Source organism: Eurosta solidaginis, chromosome 5, assembly GCF_040869045.1.
Source record: "Eurosta solidaginis isolate ZX-2024a chromosome 5, ASM4086904v1, whole genome shotgun sequence".
Taxonomy (NCBI): domain Eukaryota; kingdom Metazoa; phylum Arthropoda; class Insecta; order Diptera; family Tephritidae; genus Eurosta; species Eurosta solidaginis.
This window is the reverse complement of record NC_090323.1, coordinates 147462043-147484029: the sequence shown is the minus strand read 5'-3', so window position 1 is coordinate 147484029 and position 21987 is coordinate 147462043. Positions and strand designations below refer to the sequence as shown.

General features: G+C 41.7%; 1 pseudogene; it reads left to right on the top strand.

Moving 5' to 3' along the window:
- Window positions 1–808: 808 nt before the first annotated feature.
- On the top strand, window positions 809–2236 carry LOC137252914 (spermine oxidase-like; annotated as a pseudogene).
- Window positions 2237–21987: the final 19751 nt, after the last annotated feature.

Below are 21987 nucleotides of genomic sequence, written 5' to 3'. Positions count from 1 at the left end.
AACAAAATTTGTTTTAAGTTAAACGGCTTTATTAAAAACAATGCTTACATGAAGTAATAATAATACTAAAAGCTAGAAAATAATTAAGTAGGTCCTAGGTGCTAGTCATCACACTCCTCATCAATCTAAGGCGTTGATCAGACAATTAAATAAAAGCGTTGGGCGCGTGAAATTTCTAAAAATGTGAGGCGTATCATAACCTTATTAAGGTTCAGTTGGTCTTATATATGATTACCAATAGAAATTTGACGCGTCCAACGCTTTTATTTAATTGTCTTTCCTGACAATTTTTACAATCTAGGGCCTCAATACATAACCCTTCCCAAGACTTTACTCGACTCTGCGCCACATATGCTTGTCCCTCCTCGACCTCCAAATTATTTTGATGTCACTTCTACAGGACTATATGTAATATTTGTTCCAAATATGAGTCAAATCGGACATCATAGGTCGTGTTCTATTCGTGTATGTATTATGTGTTCCAAATATGAAAAAAATCGGACCACAAATACGATTTTTTCAAATATTTCGATATATGCGCCACCTATCGTAGCTTTTTTCTTATTATTGCATTGTCATCGGGTTCTGCACTATATTCCAAGTTTCAAGCTTGTAGATTATCGGGAAGTTACTCAAATTTCAATTACAAAATTCGTGCCAACCAGCCAGCCTGTCAAGTCAAGCTAAATAAAACCATTTAAAAAATTATGTTACGAAGAATTGAAAAGCAAGACAAGAGACTAAACAAAAACAACGGAAAAACGCGACCAGAAGCAACAGCAAAAACTGAAATAAAGAAACAACTGAAATGTGTGCAATGGAAACGGCGCGTGTTGTCATAATTGGTGCCGGGTCTGCGGGCATAGCTGCTGCGACTCCAATGCTGCAAACCGGGTTTAAAAACGTTTTCCTACTCGAAGCTGAAAATCGTTATGGTGGACGCGTGCATACAATACCTTTCGGTGATAATGTAGTTGATTTTGGAGCGCAATGGTGTCATGAAGAAAAATTGAGTCCCATTTATAGGTGACTACGAGATTTTGAAATGCTGTAGCCAACCGGCAGAACTTATCGTGACTACAAATGCGTACGTTCGAATAAGGAAATAATTAAAGATGTAGCCGCTAATAAACTCAAATCAATAGTCCGAAATTTATTGCCCTCACTACAGGATGGCTTGAATAAATTTGAAGGATCTTTGGGCACCTATCTCACAGAGTCTTCCTGGCACGATCTAGAGCAAACTCCAAAGCTAGATAAGATTACATACAGGGCGTGAATTTTTCAAAAACTATAAAAAATCTGAAAGTGTTCACGAAGCAGCAGATACACTCTTTGAAGTGTGTGAACGTAGCTATTTTGAATATTGGACATGTGAAGGTGATTCGCAACTCAATTGGAAAGATAAAGGTTTCCGCAGTTTTTTACGTTTTCTTATGAAAAGCATATCGGATGAAGAGAATGATTTAGGTTTGCTTAACAAAAGCATACAATATAACTCGCGTTTGCGTAATATTGAATGGCAGCTGCAATCAGGCGCCAATGTACGAAAACATCTTTGCAATGGCGACGCTATTGACGCATATCATGTCATTTGTACCGTATCTCTGGGTGTGCTTAAGCAGACGCATCCAAATTTATTTACTCCAGCGCTGCCGCGCTATTGTTGGACTCAAATTGGGTACAGTGCATAAATTTTATTTAGAATTTGCAACACCATTCGCGCCCCACCATTGGTCAGACTTTGGTTTGTTGTGGCGTGAGGAGGATTTGTTGGAACGACATAACACGTAATACTTTTGATTGGAGAGTGTGTTTGGTTTTTTTCGCGTTTCTTGTCCACCACGTTTGTGAAAAGGCTGGATAACTGGACCACATGCACGCTATATGGAAACATTGCCAGAGGCTGATTGATGCACATGCTGCTTTGCTCTGGCTTTTTAAGAAATTTTTTACATTTGAAGTGCTTACACCAATGAATTTTGTACGTACGTAGGGTATACAAACCCCAATTTTCATTGCGTACGATGTATGCGGAAGTGTTGCGTACGGGCAGTTGCCGCTTTTAGATGAAGAGCTTGGAAAGCCATTGCTAATGTTTGCCGGTGATGCGACTCATACGCATTTCTATTCAACGGTTCATGGTGGGGTAGAGAGTGGTTGGCGTGAAGCTGAAAGTCTAACGGCTTTTATCTGGCTCGTAATTCACATTTGTACAGTAATTGGGTGTTTGTAGCCACATGCATGTAGCGAGCTCAAATGTGATAAGATTATTGCTGGCTTTTATTTGTTTTGATATGTGAACAAACTTTTCTGTAATGCTTAAAAAAATTTGGTCTATTTAAGTCACTATGATTATCAACTTTTCTGTTTAAAATTTATTTCAGTGTAGAGTGTTTTGATCTTTTGGACAGAAAAAAAATTATAAGCTGCTAAGTAGATCAAGTACACGTGAATAGCCCAATAAAGTGCTGCAGTTATATTAGATTATATCATCTCTGCGGTGAAGTGCACTAGTTCCGAACCAGCGCAGAACTAAACGACATGGTTCTAGGTATAATTAAATTCCCTTGCAGTGCTTTCAGCTGATATACGAAATAATATTTAGGCCCCTTTGCAGACTATTCGAAAGGTCTCTTAATTAGTTTAATCGTACGTGGTTCTAAGATAGCCGCTGCCTTTGCCTGTTGCTGTTGCTGCTCCCGAAGGTTTTGGGGACTTACCAACACCTTGAATTCTGCTGCCTTTGATTGCTCAATGTTAATAAGCAAGTTCGGCTACTAACTGTGCTGCTCTGCATCCGCTAGTTTACACCTCAGTAGCTTCTTCGAAGCGCCGTCTATGATACCACTCCTCCATTCCTTGCATATTCTACTTTTGCTTCAAAGAATATTTAAGAACTGAGGAAGACATTATTCTAAGGAGCAGCCTTGAAGGCCTACCAGGTTGAATTTCCCAGAAGGTTTACAGCATTTTTTCACCACAAGATGCTCCGCTCGGTGTATTTGGATCAACGAGCTCGTTGTATAAATATGTATGTTCCTGTGTCTCCAATCTAAAAAGTACTTCCAACTAAAAATCTTGTCAAACCGCAGGAAGAGGAAGAAAGCTATAAAAGGACTACCATTGAAGAAACAACCTGGAATATCCGAAGCCTTTCAAATTAAGGTACAGATGTAATATCAAAACCTTATAGGCCAGGAGGAAAATATTACTTCGAACAACCATTTGTTTTACTCCTTGAACATTCGAGTATATTAATTCAATTCGCTTCTTAAGACAAGCCTACCAAGGAAGCCATTGAGCCTGCTGAGCTACGCATAAAATGAGACGATTCTTATTATCGCTACAAGAGGAAGAGGGTTCACAAAAACAACGAATTGTCTCCTGTTCAAACAACAAAAAACCAAAGCCCACACACAAGGAAAGTATGCTGTCGATAAGCTGCTCTTAAAACAGACCGCTGATGATTACTCCATTCAGTTCCCAAACCTGCTCGCTGATATCCACAGGAATACCAAATCATCCAGATTTTCAATGCATTTCAAAACCTTGCGAAGATTCACGATAAGAACACCAGACACGTACTACCTTTTGCATAGCTGCTTTTGACTGCGTGAGAAGCAGTTGTCTATATTTGGCTATGTCTGACTTTGAATTATGTGCAAAGCTCATACAGCTTAGCTCAATAAGGATTACAAAGTACCGTACCATGCCATGACATATAAGCTAGGCGAAGGCAATCGCGATTATCTCTTTTTATAACCTGACACTGGGAAGGATAATTCTAGCAGCAGATGTAAGCTGCTTACAAGAGCATAAAAGCAATCCCATCAACCCTGTATTGATTTATGACTCGGAATCGTGGACGGCGTCAAGAGAAGATCATATTTCTCTTGAAGTATGCGAAACATGGTTTCCGTATTTTTCACGATGCTAAAAGCTCAGATATGAAGACCAATAAAAAAAATAAATATTTGGTGCGATTTACCTTCGAGGAGATCTAGGCCGGGCCTCTCTTACAAAATTTTTCGTGCTTCTTTATTAATTTTCCTTACAAATTCGCGGGACGAAAACTACTTTACTCAGAAACTTCCAAGGCAGAATTAAATTCGGAGTATTTGCCAAATCGGCGGCCGCCATAATGTGGTGGTAGCGTGCTCCGATTACCACACTGAAGGTCCAGGTCTCTACCCTCAAGAATTTAGAAAAATTTGTTATCGAAGTGTTTCGACGAGTTATCGATTTGCTATCAAAGTGTTATAATTTTACAATCGATCTACAGCTCCGTTGCTGTAGGTGCTGGGGATGTAGAGTCTCACGACGGTACGGGTGATGAGGATGGCGATGGGGTTGCAATTATGTAGTTAATTAACGCTATAAGTTCGCCTTGCGTGCGTTGATCGTTGTAGATTTGTTCGGCTTGAACGTTGTACGTTATTAAAACACAGTAGAATTTATACACGCTCGCACAAAACTGTCTATTTAATTATCTACGGATATGCAATTTCACAGAGTATGTAAGGTGTACATAATTTTCTCGAAAATAAATTAATGCAATAAAATACAAAGTTTTCCAATATTTATAAGATTATTGGGTTTGGTTTGCAGAAAAGCGATAAAGTAAAGCACACCAGGTGATACACAAAATATATAGATAGGATAAACCGGTCTTAGGGCGCGAACAATCCAAATTCGAGTTTTCCAAAATTATGTGCAAAAAGATGTGAAGAAGAAAAATGTCAACATGATTGGTTGACAGCTGATGCTCGTTCAGGCGAGCGAGTAGCGCACGCGTTGCCAACCACGCATTTAAAGTGTTGGGTGCGTTACCGTGGTGTGGTGATTAGGGTTATTAATTCAAAGGGTACAAATTCAGTAAAAGGTGCGTGCGCTAATCGCTGGCTTGAACATCTTGCCCCGCCTAGACGCGTTAGCTGGCTAATGTCAATCTGAGCTGCTCCAGCGCTCTGATGGCCTCGTTCATGAGGATATTTGCCACCTTGCCTCGGTGTGAAGCCGTCTGAAGGCCTGCTGTTGAGCACCGAACGGTCCGTGCTTTTGCGATCGTGACTGTGGTAGGATTGTAACGACTGTTGACGGCTTGTTGTTGTGGGCGTTGGCGGCGGCGGCGAGAGTTAGAGCGCGGTGCCGGTGTCGGAGGCACTTGAGGCGTTGGTGCGGCGTGGCTCGATGGTGTTGGTGGTGGTGGGGCCCGGTGGAGCATGGTGTGGTGTGGAAGGGCACAGATGCGGCACATAATGGGAGACGTACACTCACGCGTCGCGTGTGATAGCGCCAGACAATTGGTACAATACCCATGGGCTTGTGCCAGGAGGTACCGCTGCGACGGCTGCATGCCCCGAAAGAGTTGGCAAGTACGCAGCGCATGATGGCGAGCGCATACGCGAAATTGCTGATAATTATTGTTGGATTTGTTGTTTTGGCGCTCGGCGTGATTGCTAGCCACCACCACCTGAGAGCGTATCGACGTTTTTGGCCTTGAAGTTGGTGTTACATCCATGGTCGCCTGAAACGAGTCGTATTCATATGACTTTAGTGCGGGGTATATTGATGATTGTAACTATGAGATGGAGCGGGATTTTAATTGTTGTTTTTGGGATTAGGCGGATACGGTGATTTGACGGGATAAGTCTTTAGGACTCAGCGGTCTTGTGAGTGGGGTGGTAATGAAAATCTACACGGTCGCTTGGGGGCTGGGCGGACGATCCGCCGGGGGCAGAAAACATAGTTTTACTATCGGCCGTGTGAGAATCCCGGATTGGGTGCGTACCTCGACGACACGAATGTGGCCATCCGGGCCGGGGCGTGCTCGTTCGATGCGTCCGAGGCGCCATTCGGTGGGAGGAATTGTATCGTCCTTGATGAGGACACACTCACCGACTTTTGGCTCAATGCGGGTGTCTTTCCAACGATATCGTTTGTGGAGGTCCTTGAGGTAGTCCTCCTTCCATCGTCGACTAAACTGGTGATGGATAACCTTGACCTTTTCCCATCGGTTGAGCAGAGATAGGTTCTCATGGTCAGGTTCAGGAATCGCTAATAAAGGTGTTCCCCTACGGAACGGCGTGAATTTAACACGGCCTCTATTCGTATTAGCAGGGTGGATGCTTTTATCAAAAAAGGGCCGGCAAAATCAACCCCCGTTGTGGTGAAGGGGGGAGCGAAAGTGCATCGTATGGGTGGCAAGGCTGCCATTATTTGGGAGCGCATTTGCTGCTTGTGGACGGTGCATGTTTTACATTGAAAAATGCATTTTTTGATGAGTGACTTGAGCCGAGGAATGTAAAGTTCTTGTCTAATCGTTTGCTGCATGAGACGGACTTCGGCGTGCAAGAAAAGTTCATGCAGTAAGCGTAGGAAAAGTGCAGCATATCGGGATTTTTCCGGGATAATAATGGGGTGGCTTTCGTTGTAGGTTATTGTTGAGTCAACTAGGTGACCGCGGACTCGGAGCAATCCATCTTCATCCAAATATGGATTAAGGGTGAGAAGGGGGCTCCGTTTGTCGATAGGTTTCGAGGCTAACAACGATGCCTTTTCCTTGGGGAAATATCGCGACTGAGTTAAGGCGATTAGCTTGAGTTTCGTGTTTCGGAAGTCGTCGTGAGTAAGGGTTAACGGGGAAGTTGGTATGTGGCCCGCGCGGGTTTTAAGGGTGCGTATGAAGCGCAACACGTGAGTTAAAGCTCTCAGGGCACGCGGAAATGAGGAAAATCGATCCAGAATGTCGGGTTCTTCTTCGCTGGCATGTAGTGCTTCGATTCGGCGGACTTCGGGTGGACCTACGGAGGGGCGGCGCAAGTCTTTGGTAACCTTGCCGTGCGCGGACGTGTTTTTGATCGCTCTTCGAATTGTTATTCTTTTTACTTTGTAAACAAGTTTTGTCTTTTATAAATATTTATTCATATAATAGAAAACAGTTTATAAGTTTAATTTCGTATTAAATCTTTACACAGTGCAATATACATAGTGGCTTTTTGTGCAATTTAAACATTCAGTCTGTGTGTTCATATATCATAGATTTTCACGAAAATTTGTGATAACTGCATACCTTTTTGTTGGTAGCTGCTATTAGCAAGTCATTGTGTGCCCTTTTTGCTTTGTGTTGTGTTCGCTGCTAGCTATACGCTGTCTTGCGATTTGCATCCAGTGCTCCAAAATAACTCTTGCCCATAATTTTTGAACAGCTGTTCAATTTATCTTATACTTATAGTTTCTTTTGCCTATTTTTCTTTTGGGTTTGTTTAACTTTTCAATTATGTTGGATTGCTGTGTCAAGAAGTGCACCAATCAAAAGAAAATTTCCCGTGGTGATACTTATGTTTGTTGTTGGCTCTGTGATAATATGGCTCATGTTATCTGTGCCGGTTTCTCTCACATAGGTGGTCGGGTGGTTGACCTAATATCCAGCAAAATTGGACTGAACATGTCATGATTGTCGTTCCGTAGAAAATGACATGCGAGCTTTTATGAGGCAAACTCAGAAAGAGTTCAACAACATTTTTATTGGGTTTCGTGACCTTAACGAAAGATTCAAAACGATGGAGGCTCACTTTAAAAAATTGAAAGTGATATCTGAATCCCCAAAACGAAAGAAATGTATGCCCAACAATGACTCCAACTTGTCTTCGAGTCAGGGGCAAAGCTGTCCTCCTACGAATGTCCCTTCAACCGCGTTGACTAATACGAACAGGCTAACCAAAGACGTTATGAACAATGCAGCTCAGGAATCTCCACAAGAATCTACACAAGGTTGTGTCGAGACTTCCAGTGAGACGATCTATGGCAAATTAAACGATGCACGAACTAATAGTGGTACTTTTGCGGCTGTTTGTTCTACGTCACCAATGTTGATTTCGCTGGACTCCCCAATTCATCCTACACCTCCACCGGTATCTTTAGCTCCAACAATAACAGTTACCGATACTGGGGTTGTTGCTAGCGATACAAGTGTACCTGAAAAAAATAGTACGGGCTCGATAACCAACGCTATAACGGCCGCACCTTCCCAGCTCTCTGGTGCGCTATCCGCTACTCCTTTGCAGGTGACTGCCGTGCCACCTCGTAGGGCTGTATTTGTGTCCCGATTACACGCCTCGCTTACCGAAAATGACATTGCTCATTACGTTTGTTCTAAACTTGGTGTTGCACCCACTAGTAACATCAATGTGTATAAATTTAACTTTAAATATGAGAGAGACATCTCCTCATTTAAAATATCCCTTTCAGATGAATATTTCGATAAGGTACTTGATTCCTCTTTTTGGCCCAAGCATACTGTGGTTCACTTGTTCACGAGAAAGGCGAGGGCCGAACCTGTTTTATTACAGCCAAAAAACGGTATGACGAACACAGTAATAACAACACAAAGGTAATTGCTGATCTGTCCCGTCTTCTCATTAATTATCAAAATGTTCGTGGTTTACGATCAAAACTTGTTCCATTCTTCCTTAATTCTTTCAACTTTTCTGCACAAGTTGTAGCTTTTACGGAGACCTGGCTAAAGCCTGATAATTACAATTCTGAAGTTTTTTCAAAAAATATGCTGTTTATCGGCGTGATCGCATCTCTAGAGCGGGAGGTGTCCTTATTGCTGTTGAATCTATCCTATCGTCTGAGTTGATTTCGCTGGACAATATCTCTCATATCGAATTCATAGCAGTTAGGCTTTCATTCGGTAGCTATAGCGTAATTGTTTGCTGTTCGTATATACCACCTCGTTCGGATATGAATGTTTATGCTAGTCATAGCTCGGCCATCTGTGATTTGCATTCGCAGTTGGGAGATAACGATCGACTTGTTGTTGTTGGTGACTTTAACTTGCCAACAGTTAGTTGGGTTAATATAAGTGATTCAAACTTTTTAACTCCCACTGCTCAACATGAGTTTCTCAATTGCTTGTTAGACTCATCTCTTTTACAGATTAACAATGTTCCAAATAGTGGAAATAAAATGTTGGATTTAGTATTTGTGGATGGCTCGGTGGGTACTGCCCTTACGCAAATACCACCTTTATCCCTTCCAGAAGACCCTCTTCACCCTACGCTAGAGATATCACTTGATATCAGCCTACCCCGTAGGATTCAAGTACAGTCTCGTCCCCGATCTAGATGCTTCTACAAAGCGAATTTCGTTATGCTCAATGATCTGTTGGCTTCCCATGATTGGTCGGATCTCTATGCTTGCACTGATGTCGATTCGGCTATCTCTATATTTTCCAGTACGCTTGATAGCTTCTTTGATACCTGCATTCCTACTCGCTATACCCTATGTTCGAATAAGCCCCCTTGGTTTTCAAGGCAACTTATCAGACTTAATAACATCAAATCTAGGCTTTATAAGAGGTTCAAGAAATCTGGAGCATCTGCAGACCTCTCTAAATATCTAATAGCTCGTTCTAAATTTCACCGTCTTAATCAGCTTTGTTATAAAAATTACTTGAGTTGTTGTAAAGCCCAATTTTTTAGAAATCCAAAAAAGTTTTACAGTTTCGTAAATTCAAAGCGGAAAACTTCTGGGTATCCTTCCTCATTAACCTTTGGAGGTAAAAAAGCTTGCACTGATGACGACGTTGCTGAACTATTTTCTGAGTTCTTTAAGTCCACGTATTCATCCAGTGGTTTTCATTCTGGTCAATATCCCTATCGCTTAGATAGCTCGAATTACAATAGGAATCCTGCTATTGATGGTAATATTGTTCTTCAGAGTCTTCAACCTTTGAAGCCCACCTTTTCTCCGGGACCGGACGGTTTTCCTAGTTGCGTGCTTAGGTACTGCGCCGAAAACATGTATGAGCCTATTTTAAAATTATTTGAGCTATCTCTGGGATCTGCGTCATTCCCGGCACTTTGGAAACAGTCTTTTATTATACCCCTGCATAAAAAAGGTAGTAGGTCAAAAGTTGAAAACTACAGGGGTATTGCTAAACTTTCAGTCATTCCTAAAGTCTTTGAACAGATTGTCACCAATCAACTGCAATATCAGTGTTCTAGTCTTTTATCTCCATGTCAACACGGTTTTATTCGTCAAAGGTCTACCACTACAAATTTGCTTGTATTCACCTCTATAGTTATGGAAGGATTTTTAGCGAACAAGCAAACGGATGTCATCTACACGGACTTCAGCAAAGCATTTGATACCGTCAACCACGAGTTGCTTATTCATAAGCTTGATTTACTGGGCTTTCCGTTTCGCCTATTAATGTGGCTGAAAAGCTATCTTTCTAACCGGACCCAAAAAGTCCTGTTCAAGTGCAATCTGTCGGAATCGTTCGGAGTTTCCTCCGGCGTACCCCAGGGAAGTCATCTAGGCCCTTTGCTCTTTGCCCTTTTCATTAATGACTTGCCACAGACAATATTATATTCCCATACTATAATGTATGCGGATGATGTAAAACTTTGCTACACTTACTGTCCTACCGATTTGAGTTCCTTGGATCTTCTTCAGGCCGACTTGGACTCGATCCAATGTTGGTGCACAACAAATTTACTAGCTTTAAATTGCTCTAAATGTAAGCATATGACATTTCACCGAGTGAAGCCAGCATTGAAATCTTATGTAATAGATGGTACGCCTTTGGAGCGTATATCTATTGCAAATGATCTAGGTGTCCTTTTTGATCCGAAATTGAATTTTAACATGCATATTTCATCTATAGCCAACAAAGCGTTGGGTTTACTTGGATTTGTTAAAAGATGGGCTAAAGAGTTCGATGATCCGTACCTCACTAAGGTTCTTTACACATCGCTGGTTCGTCCAATACTCGAGTATTGCTCATGCGTTTGGTCCCCTGTTTCTCAAAAGCATATAAAGCGGCTTGAGTCATTTCAAAAGCAATTTTTGATATTTGCATTGCGCGGCCTTAATTGGGACTCAAGTCTCCACCTTCCTCCATACAGAAGTAGACTTCTTCTTATTAACTTACCCACTCTGAAAAATCGGAGAATATTACTGGGGGTATTGTTCATCCATAAGCTCATTATTGGAGAAATTGATTCCGCGGACCTCCTCAGCCGCTTGTTTTTTGCGGTTCCCCCTAGAGTATCCAGACACTACGTTCCTTTCTATTTACCCCTTTGTCGACGAAACTTTGCTAAAAATAATCCTCTTCTTATCTGGTGCGCGCACTACAATGACTTGTATAGCTGCATCAGTCTTGAATGTACTTTTGCCACTATACGTAATGCAATACTTGCCTATCTAATTTAAGAGATACAAGCTAATTTAATTTGCCAGCATTTTATTCCTTCGATAAAAAACAGGAACTATCTCGCTTAAGGATGGAGGAACATTTATCAACATGATTCCGGGGGACTGATGAGCCATTCTGGGCATTTACATCACAGGGAGGAAGCTGCCAAATCAAGAGGTTTGTATCATCTTGTGCCCATGTCGGCGGGGTTTTCGGAACTGCGTACATGTCGCCAAGTGGCGTTTCCAACCAGATCGATTATTTGCGCGGTTCGATTTGCTACGAAGGTTCTCCATGTATAGGGGGGCTTTTCTAGCCATGCGAGCACTATTTCGGAGTCCGACCACAGCGTCAAGGTATGCGGACTGAGATTGAGTTGGAATTGAACGACGGAGACTAGCTTCGCTAGGAGCAGAGCTCCACACAATTCCAGCCGTGGCAAGCTAGTGGATTTTAGGGGTGCCACTTTGCTTTTAGAGACTAAGAGATTAGAGGTTGTGTTTTGTCCTACCGTCGTTCGTACATAAATGCTGGCGCAATAAGCTTTCTCCGACGCGTCGCAAAAGCCATTCAGCTCCGTGGGTTGGTGAGGGGAGTAATTGACCCAACGAGGAATTTGAATCCCTGTTATGGCGTGGAGGTTATGTGCGAACTGCGTCCACTTTGCGAGGCGGAGGGGTTTCACCTGTTCGTCCCAGTCAGTTCCATCAAGCCACAGCTCTTGCAAGACGATTTTGGCTTGAATCATTATCGGCGTTAGCCATCCTGCGGGGTCGAAAAGTTTTGCGACGGAAGAGAGAATTTGTCGCTTTGTGCTCGCGGTGGTTACTGGGATGGATTCAACGGTGTACCAAAATGAGTCCTTTATGGCATTCCATTGAATCCCGAGCGTTTTCGTCGTACTTGCTTTTTCGAATTCGAGAAACTGGGAATCCAGCAAGCCTGCTGTGGGAATAGTTTCAATTATTTCAGGATGGTTTGCCGTGATTTTTCTAAGGGGGAAGCCTGCTGACGTAAGGGCTTGCCTGACTTGCGAGAGGGACTCTGCAGCTGAGAGGATGGAGTGCCCGCCGGAAAGTATGTCGTCTACATATGTCTCGTCTTTTAATATCTGAGATGCTTTAGGGATGGTCTTATTGACGTCTTTAGAGAGCTCGTGCAAGGTACGTATTGCCAGATAGGGAGCGCAATTAAGACCGAATGTGACGGTTTTAAGCTTAAAATCTTGAATTGAACCATTGGGGGCTGAGCGAAAAATAATTTTTTGGTAATCTTGGTCCTCCTCATGTAAGAGAATTTGGCGGTACATTTTTTCTACATCGCCGTTGAAAACAAATTGGTACGTGCGCCACTTGAGTATTAATAGCATCAAATCGGGTTGTAGGGTGGGACCGGTATAGAGAACATCATTCAGAGAATTACCGGAAGTTGATTTCTTTGATCCATTAAAGACCACACGTACCTTGGTAGTTCTTTTTTCGGGCTTTATAACCGCGTGATGTGGTAGGTAGAACGACAAGTATTTGTTGTCTGAGCATCTTTCGTAGGAAGTGGTTTCTTCCATATGACCTAGGGTGAGATATTCTAAAAAGACTTGGTCATATTGGGATTTGAGCTCGCCTTTTTTGAGAAGATTTCTCTCCATGCTAAGAAATTGCTGGAGAGCTGAGGTTCGGGATCTACCTAAGGCTACCTGTTCTGGGAAACTGCGTCTAAAGGGGAGTCGCACTACATAGCGACCGTCATCTCTGCGAGTGGTGGTGGACTGGTACAATTCTTCGCATATAGTGTCTTCAACATTAAGACACTTGGGGTGGATACTTCTTCCAGTTCCCAGAATTTTCTGAGCTGCGAATCGAGGGAGTCCGATACTTCCGCCACCTGGGTTGAGAAAGAAACTACTTTGCTAAGGACTTGACCACTAAGGATCCACCCAAATATGGTGTTTTGCGCTAGTAGGTTCGGGGAGATTTTTCAACACCTTCTAGCATTATCTGCGAGATAAGGTCACTGCCAAAAAGTAGCAGTTTGCATCTGCGAGGGTCAGATGCGCCCATTTGTCACGCTGTCTTTGGGTGGGATTAAATTTGGGTAACACCTTGGTTAACTGGGGTAGGACAATAGCTTGTGCTTGGATCCTTGTGGTCAAATCGTTTGAGACTAGAGTTAGAGAGCATAGTTTGTTCGATGTTTGAACTACTCTTCCACCCATGCCTAATATTTCGAAATTAGATGCTCGGCATGGTAGACGCAGTTTTATTTGAGCTTTGGAGGAGATAAAGCTCCGTTCTGACCCTTGGTCAATTAGGGCTCTGAGTTTGAAGAGTTCACCTCGGTGTTCTACTGAGACGATTGCCGTCGGGAGTAGTACTTTACTTTCATTGTCCGAGTAGAAAGATTGTACGTGGGCATTTTTTGAACACGTGGGTTGATCGCGGTTGTCTTCCGGAGAGTGGGGAGTTGGGAGACTGACATCAGTGCGGGTGGTAGTTGCTACTTCGGCTGTGGCTTTATGCATTCTGGGTGTTGATGATGTGCTAGAGGTCGCATCATCATGGAGAGCTGAGTTGTGCCGTTGCCGGCAGTGAACACACTTGAATGTGATTTTGCAATCTCTTAGAACGTGGGATTGGGATAGGCAGTTAAAGCACATGTGATTGTCTCTCACGAACTTGTTCCGATCATGGACTGGCATTCTAGCGAATTTTGCACAGCTGCACAGGGGGTGCTCGGAGGTTTTGCAATATGCGCATTTGTACATTGTGCGGTGTTCTGTAGCATGGGATTGAATCCTCGGATTGGATTTTTCGTGATTGCTGCCTCTAAATGCATAATTATTTTGTTTAGAGTAGCTTGTGCTGGCGGGGGCCGATGTGGGTTTAGAGCGGCGCCATTGGTCTACTCTTTCTACCACCTCATAGCGAGTAGTCAGAAATTAGTTCGTTTGGGTCCAGTTGGGTAGATCTTTCCTGGAGGTTAGAGACTGTTCCCACAGGGTTACCGTGTTCTCCGGGAGTTTAGAGGTGACCAGATAAATGAGGATTGGATCCCAACTTTCTGTTGAAACTTGCTGGGTGCCGAGAATTTGGAGGCAATTATTCACGGATGATTGCAATTTCTGTATATCCTCGCTATTTTCAATGGGAATTGGTTTTAAATTCATAAGGGTTTTTATTTGGTTGTCGACCAAAACCCTGCGATTTTCATATCGCGACCTTAGGGCTTCCCACGCCAGTTCAAAATTGGCATCACTGAGTGGGAACTGTTTGACTATTTCGCCGGCTTTGCCTTGTGTTTTATACCAGAGGTGGTATAATTTCTGGGCTTTTGTGAGTTTTGGGTGGTTAATATAGACCGCCGTGAACATGTCACGAAATGACGGCCATTGTTCATAACCCCCATAAAATACTTCTGTATCACGAGGCGGGATTTTTAAGCCGAAACCTGTTCCATCTCTTGGAAGTGATGCGGTGGGGGCGGCTATGGGAATATTTGCTTGTTGGAGCAACATAAGTTGGTCCCCTATCTAGGCTTTTGTGTCCTCATAGATAATTAGACATGACCGGTATTTATTAAACGCGACCGGTTTGAAGTCATCTGGGAGATCTAGATCATCTGTATCTAATACCGCGTCATGGGAGGTTTGGACCCGGTCCCAAAACCTATCAATATTGGTATCTTTAATTTTCAGGGACGATTCCGTATTTTCGTTAATCGGGGTGGACCTGAATCGAGCACAGAAGTCCGTGAAATTATCCGTTTCCGAGATGAATTTGTTTGCCGTAAACATTTGCTTATTTTTTTTGTGGTTAGGCACGTTTGGCGTTGATCTTTGGAGCTGCCTTGGGATTTCTCGTCGTCACTCATTGTGGGGCTTTTTGATTGGTTTCTTTGGGGGACACCTAACATAAAGTGAGCAAGCGAGGGAGAGAGCCTGAGAGTAAGGGAGAGCGCCGGAGAGAGAGAGAGTGAGTTGACGACTTAAAGAAAGATTTATAACCGCAATGCAAATTTCACGACAAGAGAAATAAACTTTTTGACCTTTTGAAATTTTATATTTAATAACGCGAACCGTGAATTCGTACCACTGTACCTGCTTGAGAGAGCAACAAAATTAAAATTGTATCACCGTACCGCACTTTTATAAACGTGTGTATATATGAGTATATATGCGTATATATATATATATATATATGAGTGAAAAAAAATTTTTTTTTTCCAAGGGGATATATAATTGCTATATATTTGAGGGATTTTTAATATTTGTGAGTACTTGAGGAGAGAAGTTGAAAACGCTAATTAAAGAAATTTGAAAAAGTGAGTTTTATAAATTTATTTTGGGTCCCTGTCTACCAGTTAATTATTACATATGCACATACATACATACGAATGAGCAACCAAAATATTGTTACGAATATTAGCAAAACTGAGGAGTGCTGCCATCTCCAGGCCGATGCTAAGCAGTGACGTGAATTCACATCAATAATTCAATCATTATGGATCTACATAAACGAATCAATAATTGCGTCTACACATATGTACACATTCCGACGAGCAACATTTACATACAAGGCAGCGAGAGATGAGATGTCACACACAGATGAATTTACTTATACGCTTATGTGTGTGCGGGAGACTGTAAACTACAAACTCACATATGTACATCTGAGAAGCGCTAAAAAGTAGACAATTGTAAACAAGTAGAAACTATATGAGAACTATACACACACGAATATAGTTGGTAAGTTGGTAAGTTGGAAATGGAAGAGCCTAGAAGTATGCAGCGTAAACTATAAAAGCGGGGCAGGCGAGTAAGAAGTAATTCAGTTTGAGTTGAGCAATCAATCAGTTGTTGATTAAGCACGCGATCTGGCGGCCAATAGTAGAGTTCAATTTGAATTATCAACCAGTTTGGTTATTAAGCCAGCGAGTAGCAAAGTATAAGTGTCATTGTGAAGTACTTTAATAAAGGCCATTTTTCCATTATTCAATATTGGAGTTATTTATTCAACAGTTTAGTGATTCGAACTTAGCAGAGGATTGCAAATAAGAGGATTTGCAAGTAAATTCGTTACAATTGGTGTCAGAAGAGGAATTGTTGAATAAATTCCAGAAGACAACAAGGACATGGCAAAGTTCAGTGAATTGAAGATCCAGCAACTAAAGAAGGAGTTGGAGAGCCGTGGATTGAATACAAGCGGCGTTAAACTGGAACTTCAGGCACGGCTACGAGAGGCAATGGAAGCAGAAGGAATTGATGTGGAAGAGTATGATTTTCATCTTGATGGCGAGGAAATAACAAAAATGGAAGAAACACCGCAGACAATGACGAACACAGACCTGAACATGATATTGGCTGCAATATCGGCACAAATGTCCGAAATGTCATCACAAATATCCACCAACATGTCATCTCAACTGGAATCGCAAAAGACAGATATTATATCGAAGATGGAAACTCAGCTGGAATCGCAGGAGAACCGTATAACAGCGAAGATTGAAGCACAAGAAACACGTATTTCAGAAATGTCGACACAAATTTCTTCACAACTGGAATCGCAGGAAACACGTATAACATCAAAGATGGAAGAACAAGAGGAGCGCTTATCATTGCAGGTGGCACAAATGTCTTCACAGTTAGAAGCACAGGAAGCAAGGGTAACATCAAAGCTGGAAGCGCAGGATGCAAAAATCGCTCAATTTCAGGCAGAAGTCGATGATTTGAAGGGTCGTATGGAGCAGTTACAATTAAATCGTCCAGCAGTTTCAGCGAGTAATCCAAAGGTAAAAACACCATCCTTTGACGGTTCTGTTCCTTTCCAGGTCTTTAAGCTACAGTTTGAGAAGACCGCAGCAGTGAACAACTGGAATGCGGAAGATAAAGTTGCTGCACTGTTCGTGGCATTGAAAGGGCCTGCAGCGGAAATCTTACAGACGATTCCAGAGTACGAACGGAACAGTTATGAAACATTGATGGCTGCTGTAGAACGACGATACGGAAGTGAACATAGGAAACAGATATTTCAAATAGAATTGCAAAACCGCTACCAAAAAGCTAACGAGACTTTGCAGGAGTTTGCTTCGGACATTGAAAGATTGGCTCATCTTGCAAATGCGGATGCACCTGTGGAATACACGGAAAGAGTAAACATCCAGAGTTTCATAAATGGCATACGAGATGTGGAAACGAAGCGGGCTACATACGCAAACCCAAAGCCAACATTCGCAGAAACGGTGTCACAAGCCCTGATTCAGGAAACAGCGTCGCTTCTGTGTAAGCCAGTTTTCAAAGCACGCCGTGTGGAAGTAGAAAGGCCAGAGTGGGTAGACGCAACTTTGGAAGCTCTGAAGGGATCACAACAGAAAAATGCCGGAATTATGAAATGCTTCAAATGCGGGAAGTCCGGTCACATTGCACGTCATTGCGATCTTGGCCTTAATAGTTCCAACAATGTGGGTGGGCGTAAACGCAAAGCTGGAGGAGATGAGCTAGAGCGAGTAAGAGGTAGAGAGCTAGATCCAGCTATTGAATGCCCTGTGATATCTGTGTCGCAAATTGGTAGAAAATCGAGCAGTCTTACCGTCAGAGGGAAAATGTGGATGGCAACGAACGAATACTGACTGTAGATACGGGCGCATCTCATTCCTTGATCCGATCTGACGTGGTCAACAGGAGAGTAAAACCGTTACCTTGAGCAAAGTTGCGTACGGTCACTGGCGAGTATAACCAAGTTCAGGGAGTAGTGATATGTGAAGTATTGATTGGGAAGGTCATGGTTTTACACAAATTTGTTGTGGCGGAGATTGTTGATGAAGTTATATTGGGAGTGGATTTCTTGGTTGACCATGACATCAAGATCGATATGCAGAGAAGGGTGATGCATTATGAGAACCAAGATGTGCCACTTAACTTCAGTTTAGAAAAAGGGTTCAGCAGTAAGCGAGTGCTGGTGGAGGAGATTCGACAGAGACCACGAAAGTCAAGGAAAGTAGATCGAGCAAATGTTGATGGATCGAATGTGCCAAATAAAGCGAAATTAAAAGTACCTGCGAGGAAAAGACCGGCATCAACAAACCCTAATGGACGCACTAAAATGACTGAAAGAATTTTTCAGAAAGAATGCAAGGATGGTTTCGAGCCAGCGCGCACTTTTGTTGGGAAACGTCGGAACGATACTGAGTATGTGAAGCCAATCCGTCAAGAACAAGCTCTACAAAGTAGTTCTTCATTGGCCAAGCAACAGAGTGCCAGAGAACGATCCAGAATAATGAGTAGCAAGATGGAACACAGGTACGACAGGGAAAATAATTCGGAAGGTTTCCGGAATGGAGAGTTGGTACTGTTAAACAACCCTCACCGGCGGAAAGGTGTTCCAGCCCAATTTCGGTGCAGTTGGGAAGGCCCGTACAAAGTTGTGAAGAAGATCAGTGATACCATCTACCGCATACAAACCACTGGTAAACCACGGATTAGAAGGGTGGTACATTTGGAGATGCCAGCGGCGTTTAGATTGGGAGATTTGTCTGATCGGGACGATCAGACTTAGGTGGAGGGCAGTGTTACGAATATTAGTAAAACTGAGGAGTGCTGCCATCTCCAGGCCGATGCTAAGCAGTGACGTGAATTCACATCAATAATTCAATCATTATGGATCTACATAAATGAATCAATAATTGCGTCTACACATATGTACGCATTCCGACGAGCAACATTTACATACAAGGCAGCGAGAGATGAGATGTCACACACAGATGAATTTACTTATACGCTTATGTGTGTGCGGGAGACTGTAAACTACAAACTCACATATGTACATCTGAGAAGCGCTAAAAAGTAGACAATTGTAAACAAGTAGAAACTATATGAGAACTATACACACACGAATATAGTTGGTAAGTTCTGGAAATGGAAGAGCCTAGAAGTATGCAGCGTAAACTATAAAAGCGGGGCAGGCGAGTAAGAAGTAATTCAGTTTGAGTTGAGCAATCAATCAGTTATTGATTAAGCACGCGATCTGGCGGCCAATAGTAGAGTTCAATTTGAATTATCAATCAGTTTGGTTATTAAGCCAGCGAGTAGCAAAGTATAAGTGTCATTGTGAAGTACTTTAATAAAGGCCATTTTTCCATTATTCAATATTAACAATTTTTGTTGTTATATCGGCCTACTGATTTTAAGATCGCGGGTTCGAATCGAGCTCAAGGCCTGAATATCAATTGGCACGAACCAGAATAGAAGTAGGATTAATGAAGACAAACAAAAAACCGCTGTGGTGGCTGAATAGTTATAGCAGCGGCGCCTAAACGTTGCCGATGAAGGAATTTAGCAGTTCCCGAAATGGATCTATACAACGAGCTTTGGCAGTTGTCTAAAATTTTTTCTTTCTTCTATTCTAATTTAAAAATTTTTTCAATTAAGAAAAAAAATTTATCATAACAATAATAATGATAAAAAATTATTGTTAGGCCTTGAGCTCGATTCGAACCCGCGATCTTAAAATCAGTAGGCCGATATAACAACAAAAATTGTTAATACATCCCAGAGCACGGGGAAAAAAGTGTCAATAAAATATGACACTATGGCAGCATTGCCAACAAACAAGTCCAATTTTCACAGCTATTCTGCAACAGATGTCGCAGTATTGCGAATATCAATTGGCACGAACCAGAATGGAAGTAGGATTAATGAAGACAAACAAAAAACCGCTGTGGTGGCTGAATAGTTATAGCAGCGGCGCCTAAACGTTGCCGATGAAGGAATTTAGCAGTTCCCGAAATGGATCTATACAACGAGCTTTGGCAGTTGTCTAAAATTTTTTCTTTCTTCTATTCTAATTTAAAAATTTTTTCAATTAAGAAAAAAAATTTATCATAACAATAATAATGATAAAAAATTATTGTTAGGCCTTGAGCTCGATTCGAACCCGCGATCTTAAAATCAGTAGGCCGATATAACAACAAAAATTGTTAATACATCCCAGAGCACGGGGAAAAAAGTGTCAATAAAATATGACACTATGGCAGCATTGCCAACAAACAAGTCCAATTTTCACAGCTATTCTGCAACAGATGTCGCAGTATTGCGAATATCAATTGGCACGAACCAGAATGGAAGTAGGATTAATGAAGACAAACAAAAAACCGCTGTGGTGGCTGAATAGTTATAGCAGCGGCGCCTAAACGTTGCCGATGAAGGAATTTAGCAGTTCCCGAAATGGATCTATACAACGAGCTTTGGCAGTTGTCTAAAATTTTTTCTTTCTTCTATTCTAATTTAAAAATTTTTTCAATTAAGAAAAAATTTATCATAACAATAATAATGATAAAAAATTATTGTTAGGCCTTGAGCTCGATTCGAACCCGCGATCTTAAAATCAGTAGGCCGATATAACAACAAAAATTGTTAATACATCCCAGAGCACGGGGAAAAAAGTGTCAATAAAATATGACACTATGGCAGCATTGCCAACAAACAAGTCCAATTTTCACAGCTATTCTGCAACAGATATCGCAGTATTGCGAATATCAATTGGCACGAACCAGAATGGAAGTAGGATTAATGAAGACAAACAAAAAACCGCTGTGGTGGCTGAATAGTTATAGCAGCGGCGCCTAAACGTTGCCGATGAAGGAATTTAGCAGTTCCCGAAATGGATCTATACAACGAGCTTTGGCAGTTGTCTAAAATTTTTTCTTTCTTCTATTCTAATTTAAAAATTTTTTCAATTAAGAAAAAATTTATCATAACAATAATAATGATAAAAAATTATTGTTAGGCCTTGAGCTCGATTAGAACCCGCGATCTTAAAATCAGTAGGCCGATATAACAACAAAAATTGTTAATACATCCCAGAGCACGGGGAAAAAAGTGTCAATAAAATATGACACTATGGCAGCATTGCCAACAAACAAGTCCAATTTTCACAGCTATTCTGCAACAGATGTCGCAGTATTGCGAATATCAATTGGCACGAACCAGAATGGAAGTAGGATTAATGAAGACAAACAAAAAACCGCTGTGGTGGCTGAATAGTTATAGCAGCGGCGCCTAAACGTTGCCGATGAAGGAATTTAGCAGTTCCCGAAATGGATCTATACAACGAGCTTTGGCAGTTGTCTAAAATTTTTTCTTTCTTCTATTCTAATTTAAAAATTTTTTCAATTAAGAAAAAATTTATCATAACAATAATAATGATAAAAAATTATTGTTAGGCCTTGAGCTCGATTCGAACCCGCGATCTTAAAATCAGTAGGCCGATATAACAACAAAAATTGTTAATACATCCCAGAGCACGGGGAAAAAAGTGTCAATAAAATATGACACTATGGCAGCATTGCCAACAAACAAGTCCAATTTTCACAGCTATTCTGCAACAGATATCGCAGTATTGCGAATATCAATTGGCACGAACCAGAATGGAAGTAGGATTAATGAAGACAAACAAAAAACCGCTGTGGTGGCTGAATAGTTATAGCAGCGGCGCCTAAACGTTGCCGATGAAGGAATTTAGCAGTTCCCGAAATGGATCTATACAACGAGCTTCGGCAGTTGTCTAAAATTTTTTCTTTCTTCTATTCTAATTTAAAAATTTTTTCAATTAAGAAAAAATTTATCATAACAATAATAATGATAAAAAATTATTGTTAGGCCTTGAGCTCGATTCGAACCCGCGATCTTAAAATCAGTAGGCCGATATAACAACAAAAGTTGTTAATACATTCCAGAGCACGGGGAAAAAAGTGTCAATAAAATATGACACTATGGCAGCATT